The 9,590-nt window shown below is 35.5% G+C and overlaps 1 protein-coding gene across 1 annotated transcript in view; it reads left to right on the top strand.

Annotated features, from left to right (window-relative positions):
• LOC106679206 (digestive cysteine proteinase 1) overlaps nucleotides 1-9,590 on the top strand; it is a 401,586-nt gene that overhangs the window by 264,325 nt on the left and 127,671 nt on the right. The gene's annotated exons all lie outside the window — the stretch shown is intronic.

The raw sequence follows: 9,590 nt of genomic DNA, 5'->3' as shown, positions 1-9,590 counted from the left end.
CTAAGGTAACGTCTCTTTGTTGTTCTTCTTCCAGAAGGGTTTCCACCATCAATTTACAACGGATGTATGTCCTGTCCATTCCAATCTGTTCATCACGCCATAGCCGCTTGATCCTCTCCCAAACGGTTTCGTTGCCAACATACAGGTATTGTTTTTCTCCAGGCATCGGAGAATTCTTCAAAATTCTACAGATCTGGTCATTCTTCACCCCTGGTTCCGACCAGATCGTCGTTATTTTACTTCTCCCGGACTCACTATGTTTAATTTTGGTCACTCCAGTGGTTTTTGTCTTCCAAATTATTTGTCTCATCTTGTCATTGATTATTTCCTCCATTTCCTCAATATCTCCTGGTCTTTCTTCAGCCAAACTCTCGTTATTCGAAGATTCTTCCCTACCATCTTCATCCGCTTCATTCTGGTCTTCATCTCTGATCACTTTCTTGTTCCACGGCGTTAGTGGTTATGGCTCGAGACAACCAATCGGCCACCACATTTTCTTTGCCCGGTTTATATATAACCTCCATACTATATTGTGCTAGAAGCTCCTTCCAGCGAGTTATCTCTCAACTCACTAAATTATATAGCCCTAATGGCACAGGAATAATCTGAATTTAAATTAGTCAATAACTGTTCACTTTTTATATTATTTAATAGCTATATCCTTAGCAATAAATATACCCAGCTCTTAATAAGCTTGTATTCTAACTTCTAATCCGTATTACTTTAGTCTCGTATTAGGCGTTACGAAACAAATTATACCATACAGATATTTTTTAGTAGAAAAATTATAGAATTGAAAAGTTACATTATATGATTCGCTAGCATCGTAAGAGTAGCGTGTATTTGTAAATATATGATGATCAACAATAATTTCACAAGATAGACCAAATAACACTGTAATTACCTTGCAAAAATCAACTCAAAATTCCAATAATTGTAGAGGTTTAGCGGAGGGGAGACACTACATCTGGACCAAAAAAGCATCTGAAAGTGAATCATTAAACGTACTATCAAATTCACCTTTTAGAATGGATTAGGGCTTATATTCCTTTGTCAAAGTTTTTTTTCTAGAAATTATCTTGAGTTGATCAAAGAATGGTTTGGTATGTAGTAGAAAGATTAATTAGGGGTGGTGCGGTTAAACTCTATTATTAGGAGTGTTAATTGTGAAAGATTAGCCTCCTTGTTCTTTTAGGACAATTAGCTCGGAGCGACAGTGTAAGACTCATTAGATGCAAAGGGCTCGACCACACTTGCTCTTGCCACTGAAGGCCTCTTCTCATTAGGGCCACCACAGGACGCCGCTAAATGAAGCCTTCTCAGGTTCCAGAGGCTTAAGTCATACGCCACAAGGCTGCATGTTTAATCAAATACATACCCTATGTAATTGTAGGCATAATAAAACCGTTTATTCGTATTATTTCTGGTACGTTGATTTTTTCAAACTTGGTACTACCTTAACCATTTAGAAATCTTTTATTGCGGACCTTACAGCCCAGATCATTTTATATCTGTAAATATTATTACATTTTTTTTTTACATTGATCTAAACTCTTATTTTTCCGAAAATGTTATATGGTCCTGTACCAATCCATAATACCAAGTGGTCCAAAATAAATTAAGTTGGATGCTTGACAATTTTAATTAAAAGTTTCGTCACAGTGTGTGGCGTACGTAAGATCCAAGCTACTCCAGTAGGTGATGTAGCACACTTATTTTACAAAACTCATTCAAGTAATTATAAAGAGAAGCCTGAGGAGTATAATTCGGCCACCTATAAGGCAATTTTTAAAATTAGCCAATATCCGCTGTATCGTAAAATATATTTAAATATGTCGAGGTACCTTAATTGTTAAATATTGGTAATACAGTTACCTACTAATGATATAATGAAAAAATTGAGGACGAGGTTAGTGAAATGAATGAAATAAAATTGAAATGAATAAATAATTTTATTCTGGAACATATGTCCCCAATCTAATGGAATAAGATTTTAAAGAGGTGGAGATGGACGGGACATATGGCTCGAAGCAATCTACCAAGACGCCTCTACACAACAATGAATGGATTCACACACGCATGCTAAATATTGTATTTTACTTATTAAATAAATCAAATGGTATCCTTGGTAGTCTCAACAGTCTTTATTTTATCAATAGTCCAACGTTTCGGCCAATTTTGCCATCCTCAAAGACAATCTTCAAATATAAATTCTCAACTCACATCAAATTTAAAAAAAATATTTTGATGGCTATTCTGCCCAGGTCATCAATTATAAGTCAAAAACACCGTATTTTTTCCAAACTTCATTAATTTTAGCTCTTTTAATTTTCAATTACTGTACACTACATCATATAAACAAACTCTATTTGTTGGTTTTTGTTGAACAAAAAATCAGTGTGTTTATACTTACTATCCCGCAAAGCTCCTGGTCATCATCTAATTACATCCCACATTCTAAAACATCTTCCTCGAAAATCTGTTATATTCCTCACCTACATCTACAATGCTGTCCTCAGATCCTAATATTGTTCTGACCCATGGAAATTATCCATAATCAAAATGATTGCAAACCACAAAAACCTCCAGAACACCCATCCTCCTACCGCCCTATCTCTCCTCTCTGTTACCTATCATAGGCAAAATTCTTGAGAAACTCATCTTATAACGCCTGTACTCCATCCTAGATTCCAACCACATAATCCCATATCACCAGTTTGGATTCCGAATATCCCACTCCACTATCCAGCAATGCCATAGTGGTAGATGTTGTCTCGTCTTCATTGGGGCGCGGAGTGTACCGCTCGGGAGTCTTTATTGATGTAGAAACAGACTTTTGATCGAGTCTGGCACCCAGGACTGCTATACAAGATGTGTAAATTCACCACTAAACCATCGAATTCCTACCGAATCCAATCCTTACGGTCCAAAATCCTTCGTAAAATCCTTAATGCTCCTTACTTTGTCACAAATCAAATCATCCATTAGGACCTCAATGGTGATGGGATGTCCGAAAAAATTCTTCGAACAGTATGGTAACTCCCACAAGCAACGGTAGATGTGGCCTTGGGTGTTGCTAACAATTCAGGTGGCCACACTTTTCGTTTATTTATCCCGGATATTTAAACCAGACTAAAGTTTCTTGTCGATAGTGGGGCAGATGTGTCCATTATTCCGGTAAGATCAAAGTTTGACTCCCCAAGTAAAGATTTTGTTTTCTTTGCAGCCAATGGATCCGTTATACAAACATATGGAATACAAACTTTAAATATTGATTTGGGTTTACGCCGTCAGTTTCAGTGGCCCTTTATTGTAGCTAAAGTGAACAGAGGAATAATTGGTGCAGATTTTTTGGCCCATTTTAATCTTTTAATAGATTTAGAAAATAGGAAGCTTGTAGATAATTCACAGGAGCACAGCTCCGTGGTGAGATTTCAACTATTTTAAATGGTGATATCATTAGCACTGTCAAATTCTCAAAGATTTGCTGACCTACTAACCAAGTTTCGGAATCTGACTAAACCTAACTTAATACCTATCGAATGCAAGCACACCGTAAAACACTACATTTCTACTATCAGAAAGCCTAGTTACTCCAAAGCTAGAAGACTCGACTCTAGGATGTAACAGTTAGCGAAGGAAGAGTTCCTGTTTATGTTAAATAATGGAATAATTCGACAATCACAATCCGAATCGGCTTCTCCTCTTTATCAAGTTACGAAGAAGGATGGTTCATGGCGACCCTGTGGCGATTTCCACAGACTTAATGCCCTTACAATTCCTGATCGGTATCCAATCCCTCGGATAGATGACTTTCAGAGTATGATACACGGTAAAACATTTTTTTCTAAAATTTATCTATTTAAGGCCTACTATCAAATTCCTATAGCTAAGGAACATACATCAAAAACAGCCTTGTTTTCACTCGTTTGGACGAGTATGGATTGTGTATAAATGTTGCCAAATCTATGTTTGGAGTTCAGGAATTGGAATCTTTGGTGATACAGAATCATTCCAGGTGGATCGTTACCCCTTCCAGAAAAGGTAAATGCCATAGTAGACTACAAACTTTCTCAGACTGTTTAACAACTTCGCCAGTATTTTGGGAATGCAAAGTTTTTATAGAGAGTAAATACTCTCTATAAAAACTTTTGGCGAAGTTGCATGATGCTGCAGAAGCTCAAGCTATTTTACTCGATCATCTCAAAGGAGCTAGGAAGAAGGACAACAGAAAAACCACATGGACTCAGGAAGCAGTTGCCAAATTCAAGCAATGCAACTATGCTCTTTTTTCCTTGTCCAGACTATCCCTTGACACTTGTCATTGATGCCAGCAATTTCGCCGTTGGTAGTGTTATCCAACATCTTGAACCTGATGGGCGGAGACCTCTAGCTTTTTACTCTAAAAAACTAAGCAATGCTTAAAAGTCTTACAGTGGATATGACAGGGAGTTGCTGAGCATGAATTTATCGGTCAAGCATTTTAAATATCCCTTAGAAGGACGCCATTTTGTGATTTTTACAGATCATAAACCTCTTATTTTTGCTTTTAAGCAGAGAAATGATAAAGCTTCCCCTCGCCAACAAAGACAATTGCAGTACATATCTGGATTTACCAGAGACATTCTCCACATTAGTGGGAAACAAAATATTCTAGCGGACACTTTGTCGCGAATCAAGGCTCCAGAAGTGTTAGACTTTGGCAAGATAGTCGAAGAACAGAGGACTGACAGTGAACTTCAGGATCTTATGACATCTGATTCTGCATTAAAATTCAAGAGTTACCAGCTTCCTAGTGGAAATCATCTTAGTGTGATGTCAGTACGGACACTATCCGGCCATTCATCCCCAAGGCATTCTGGCACAAAGTCTTTCACCTTATTCACGATAGGGCTCACCCTGGTGTTAAGGCAACCGTCAAGCAGGTATCAAGTAAATATGTTTGGCTCAATGTTAAAAAGAACATCCAAGAGTGGACTAAGGCATGTTCACCTTGCTAGCGTAGTAAGATCCACCGTCTTGTGAAATTTTCTGTAGGACAATATAAAGTGCTTGACAAACGTTTTGCTGAGATTCACATAGATCTAATTGGTCCCCTTCCCCCTTCGGAAGGAAACATTTACACTTTAACCATAATTAATAGGTTCATCAGTTGGATGGTAGTTATACCACTTAACAACATCACTGCTGAAACAGTTGTTGAGGCTGTTTATAGTCCTTGGGTTGCTCGATTTGGTGCCTGTATCTGTTAATCACAAGTCTTCTAGGAGTGCACCAGGCTTATTCTTGCCGAGGAGGATATGAACCAACAGGACACTTCGACTGAACCTTTAGCCCAGGCTCGAGATGATTCTCCATTATTGCAGGCACAGTCTGTAGACCACGAAGAACAACAGAAGCTACCTGAAACTGTACCAACCTCTACTAGGTGTGGTAGAACTGTGCGGTTTCCTGCAAAATATTTAGAAGAAATTATTTGAATGGATATTTTGTTTGTGTAGTGTATATGTATATATTATTCTTTTTGGTATGGTATTATTCTATAATTTGTTTACTATTCTTATGATGTATTATAATGTATGTATATTCGTATTTTTTATAATTTGCTTGCTATTCTTTGAATCTATTTGTATATATTTTTTGTCGTTTGAGTCAATATTATGAATTTTTAGATAAATGGTTGTAAAATTCAAGTTAATGCTACAGTTTCTATTAATGAGTTTCTCAATTGTGTTTCATACCTACATTTCTTATTTAAAAAAATAATATTTTACCTATAATTTACTATATCTCTTATCTTGTTTAAAAAAAAAACAACAACAACAACAATAGTACAAACGAAACTATGAATGCTCAGGATCTTACTGGAGATCCTAATTCATAATCGTTCAACCAAGATGAGGTCTTTAGATTTCTACGAGGTCGACCTGTTGGGGGTAGTTGGCACTGTTGTTTGTCCAACGTCTTGTTTAAGTCCTTTTCCATATGAGACTCAGGGGTTGTTCAAGTAGATGTAGTTGAAATCATGAAATCCTGACCTGTTGTCTGGGTGATTCGTGATTCCGACGTCCCGTTGGTTGGAATATAAGGTTTAAAACAGCTGGAATCCCGAGTTAGCCTAACACCATCTGCTAATTCGAACTTTGACCAAATTTGCGATTTTTCCAATACTCCATATGAAATGAAGATATTAACTTTTTGGTCTTAATATCGTTATTTTAGTCAATTTTTTAGGACCAAGTCATTCTCAGAAAATGAATGATTCGTTACTCCACGCTTCTTATTCCCAAACTCTTTCCCTTTCTACTTAGGAAGAGTATCACTATCTTTCAACTCTTCCTTGTGTACTAATTCCCTGGAAAGACAAGGTATTTTGTCACTAATTTTTCGGTCAAAGAACAATCTCCCTGGTGGAACTCCAGTAACTGAATGCGGTGTGACACGATACTGGGACAAGTAACGTTGTAGTTCCTTCTTCCAGTCCTCTTTAGTCAGTTTTGTTATTTCCAACATTTTTAGAAGCGTTCTATTCTGCCTCTCCATCTCGCGGCCAATAGGGAGGCGAATGATATAATTTGATATTGTTAGAATGACAAAATTTCTTCTTAAGTGAACTGTTTCCCATTGTCTGTAGTACTTGACTTCGGCAAACCAAACCTATTAAACAGTTTTTCTAATCGCTCAATAGTTTTATTAGTCGTAATTGATTCCATTATCGCCACTTCCATATAGCGGCTATAATAGTCTTTAGTCACTAATAATAATCACGAGAAACCATGAAATCAATTGTAATATCAACTCATGGAGTATCTGGTAATTTACGTCGAGACATAGGTTCTGGAGAATTAGCGTCTTAGTATGAGAGAATACTTTTTTCAATTGCCATCAAACCTCGACTGGCAAAGCGAATAATCTTTGGGCCTTCCACAGATCGCTGAAGGAGTACTCCCACCAATGCACAAGTCCCAGCATCATCTATTACCTGAATGGGGTCCTAATGGCAGTAGTATCCCCGTGTGACAGCATTAGCAACACCATGCTTTAACTTCTGAAAAGCGGCATTTACAGCTACTCCGCTCTTCCATTTTGTATTCTTCTTCACTACTTCACATAGAGGCCACCTTTATCTGCACCTTAATCCCCTTCAAAGAATTCATCTCCGCACCAGAATTTACTACCTTTTCTGCAAACCCAATCTTTAAATCACAAAGTTCCTTACCCAGTCTTTCATAGGATTGCTTCCCCATTTCCATTAATAACATATACATATTGGTGGACTTACATCTAGCACTTAAGTCAATTACAGTTTTAATTTTATTAGCAACCTTCAATACTGACTTGCCTCAAACTCTTGACAAACAGTTGCTCAGCCTTACTTAGTTTATGTGATGTTTTAGCCACACAATCTCTCTTCTTGAGATATCCCTATGTGGTTCTGTCGGTGACTGAGTATAAAGGTCCTTAGTCTATTCTCATTACACTACACAACTCCAATTTTGCATCGAATCAGGGTAATATCATTCTCGGAGAAATCTTGGGCTCCAACTGTTGATGTATAAATTTGCCAACTGGCCAAGCTGATTTCTGTGCTGCATGCGTTACTTTCTTTGGAGGAAGAACAGTTTTGACAGTGAACTATCTTTCAACTTATGAAGAGTATCACTATCTTTCAACTCTTCCTCATGTACAAACTTGTATTAGCCGCAATTGATTTCATAGTCACCACTTCCATATAACAGCTATAATAGTCTGTAGGCACTAATAAATAATCACCAGAAGGAAGAGGACCCATGAAATCAATTGCAATGTCAACCCATGTATATGTTTCGTTCAAGTTTTTTATTGATTTTCTCTTGGTCCAGATTATTTCAATTTGTAGTTTAAGCACTTTGTCTTTGAACGACTAGCTGCTGCCAGGTTTGAGAGTCCACCACATGGTGAGCAAGTATAGTCCCAGCTGGGACAAGCTGGGATATAAGCAAAATGCCCTACAGCATTACACCTGCATCATTTCAATTACTTATATTTATTTATGGACTGTCCGTCATTCTCAATTTTATTAAAAAATTTAGAGTTATCCAAAGACTTTTCACATACATATTTGACTCATACTAGAGACAAGATTTTATTTTTTGAAATTCAGCTCATTGCATCTGTATGAATAACTATGCTTTCATCATAATAGCATACAATATATAATAATAAAATATTAAAATGATAAGAAAATAAAATGGAAATTTTGCATAATATACACATTACTGAAGTAAAAAAAATAATCCAATAGTACAACTCTTTATTGAAAATTACATAAAATAATGTATAAAAAGGCTAAGTATATACACTTAGATTGTGATAATCCATATAATATTAATAAAATAAACTTATCTAATCATAAATGAATAATAATACAATAATGATAATAAAAATAATAAATAAATAAAATGGAACTTTTGCAAGATATACACACATTGAAGTAAAAATATAATTGATTAGTATAACTGTGTTTATTGAAAATTACATAAAATAAGGTCTAAAAAGGCTGTGTATACACACCTAGATTGTAATAATTCATATAATAGTATTAAAATAAATTTGTCTAATTACAAATAAATAAATGAATAATAATAATATAATGATAATCATAATAAATAAATAAAAAGTAAATTTGGCAAGATGTACATATTATTGAAATAAAAAAATAATCCATTATTAATACTGTGTTTATTGAAAATTACACAAAATAATGTGTAAAATGGCTGAGTATAAACTCCTAGATTGTAATAATCCATATAAAAGTATTAAAATAAACCCATAAAATCACAAATCTAGCTTCGTATCATTGGGCATAGCATTTGAAAAGACAGCAGTAAAAACTTTACTAGCTATGAGAAAATTTATTTATAAGTTTATTAAACAAATATAAAACTTGTTCATTATACTCTAAATACTTTAAGTGCTTACACTCAATAGTGATAGTGTCATATTCTGTACAAAAGATGATAAACACTCAGTCCATTCAACCGAGAATAAGAATAATACATCCCTAATTCCCAGATTAGCTCGAGCTTCAGCTCTAACCTTCTTCTCGTATTCAATGTGATTTTGGCTACAAACCGTGTAGGATTCAGCTTGAGCTAGATATTTAATATCAAGTTCATTTAACAAACATTGGATATTAAGTATAATTTGCTTTATTGTGGTATCTGTATGGGACCAGTCATTTCCTTCATCATAAAGACAAATGAAGGTAAAGCTAAACATTCGTAAACAGAGACAGTAAGTTGGTTAACGGGGAACTTGATAAACAATCATCTTTGAATTGTTAGTTTATAAGAGCCACCTTTTTAAGATATTCCTTTCTTCCCAGGTATAGAGCATTCCCAATTCATAAGATTTAGAGTTCCATCAGAAGATCTAGATGGTTTTACAACAAAACTAAAAGGATTATTCTTTCTTCAGATAATCATGCGATGGCTATTCCAGACACTTTGAAAATGTGATCAGTATCGGTTACAATTTATACAATTTATAAAGGAGGCACAAACTTGCTACCAACTTTTTTGACTCATGCCAATATATACATACATACA

The sequence above is a fragment of the Halyomorpha halys genome, unplaced genomic scaffold, assembly GCF_000696795.3.
Source record: "Halyomorpha halys isolate HHAL.00 unplaced genomic scaffold, Hhal_1.1 Scaffold184.1, whole genome shotgun sequence".
Taxonomy (NCBI): Eukaryota; Metazoa; Arthropoda; class Insecta; order Hemiptera; family Pentatomidae; genus Halyomorpha; species Halyomorpha halys.
The sequence above is the reverse complement of the archived record's forward strand: the minus strand, read 5'-3'. Positions and strand labels throughout refer to the sequence as shown.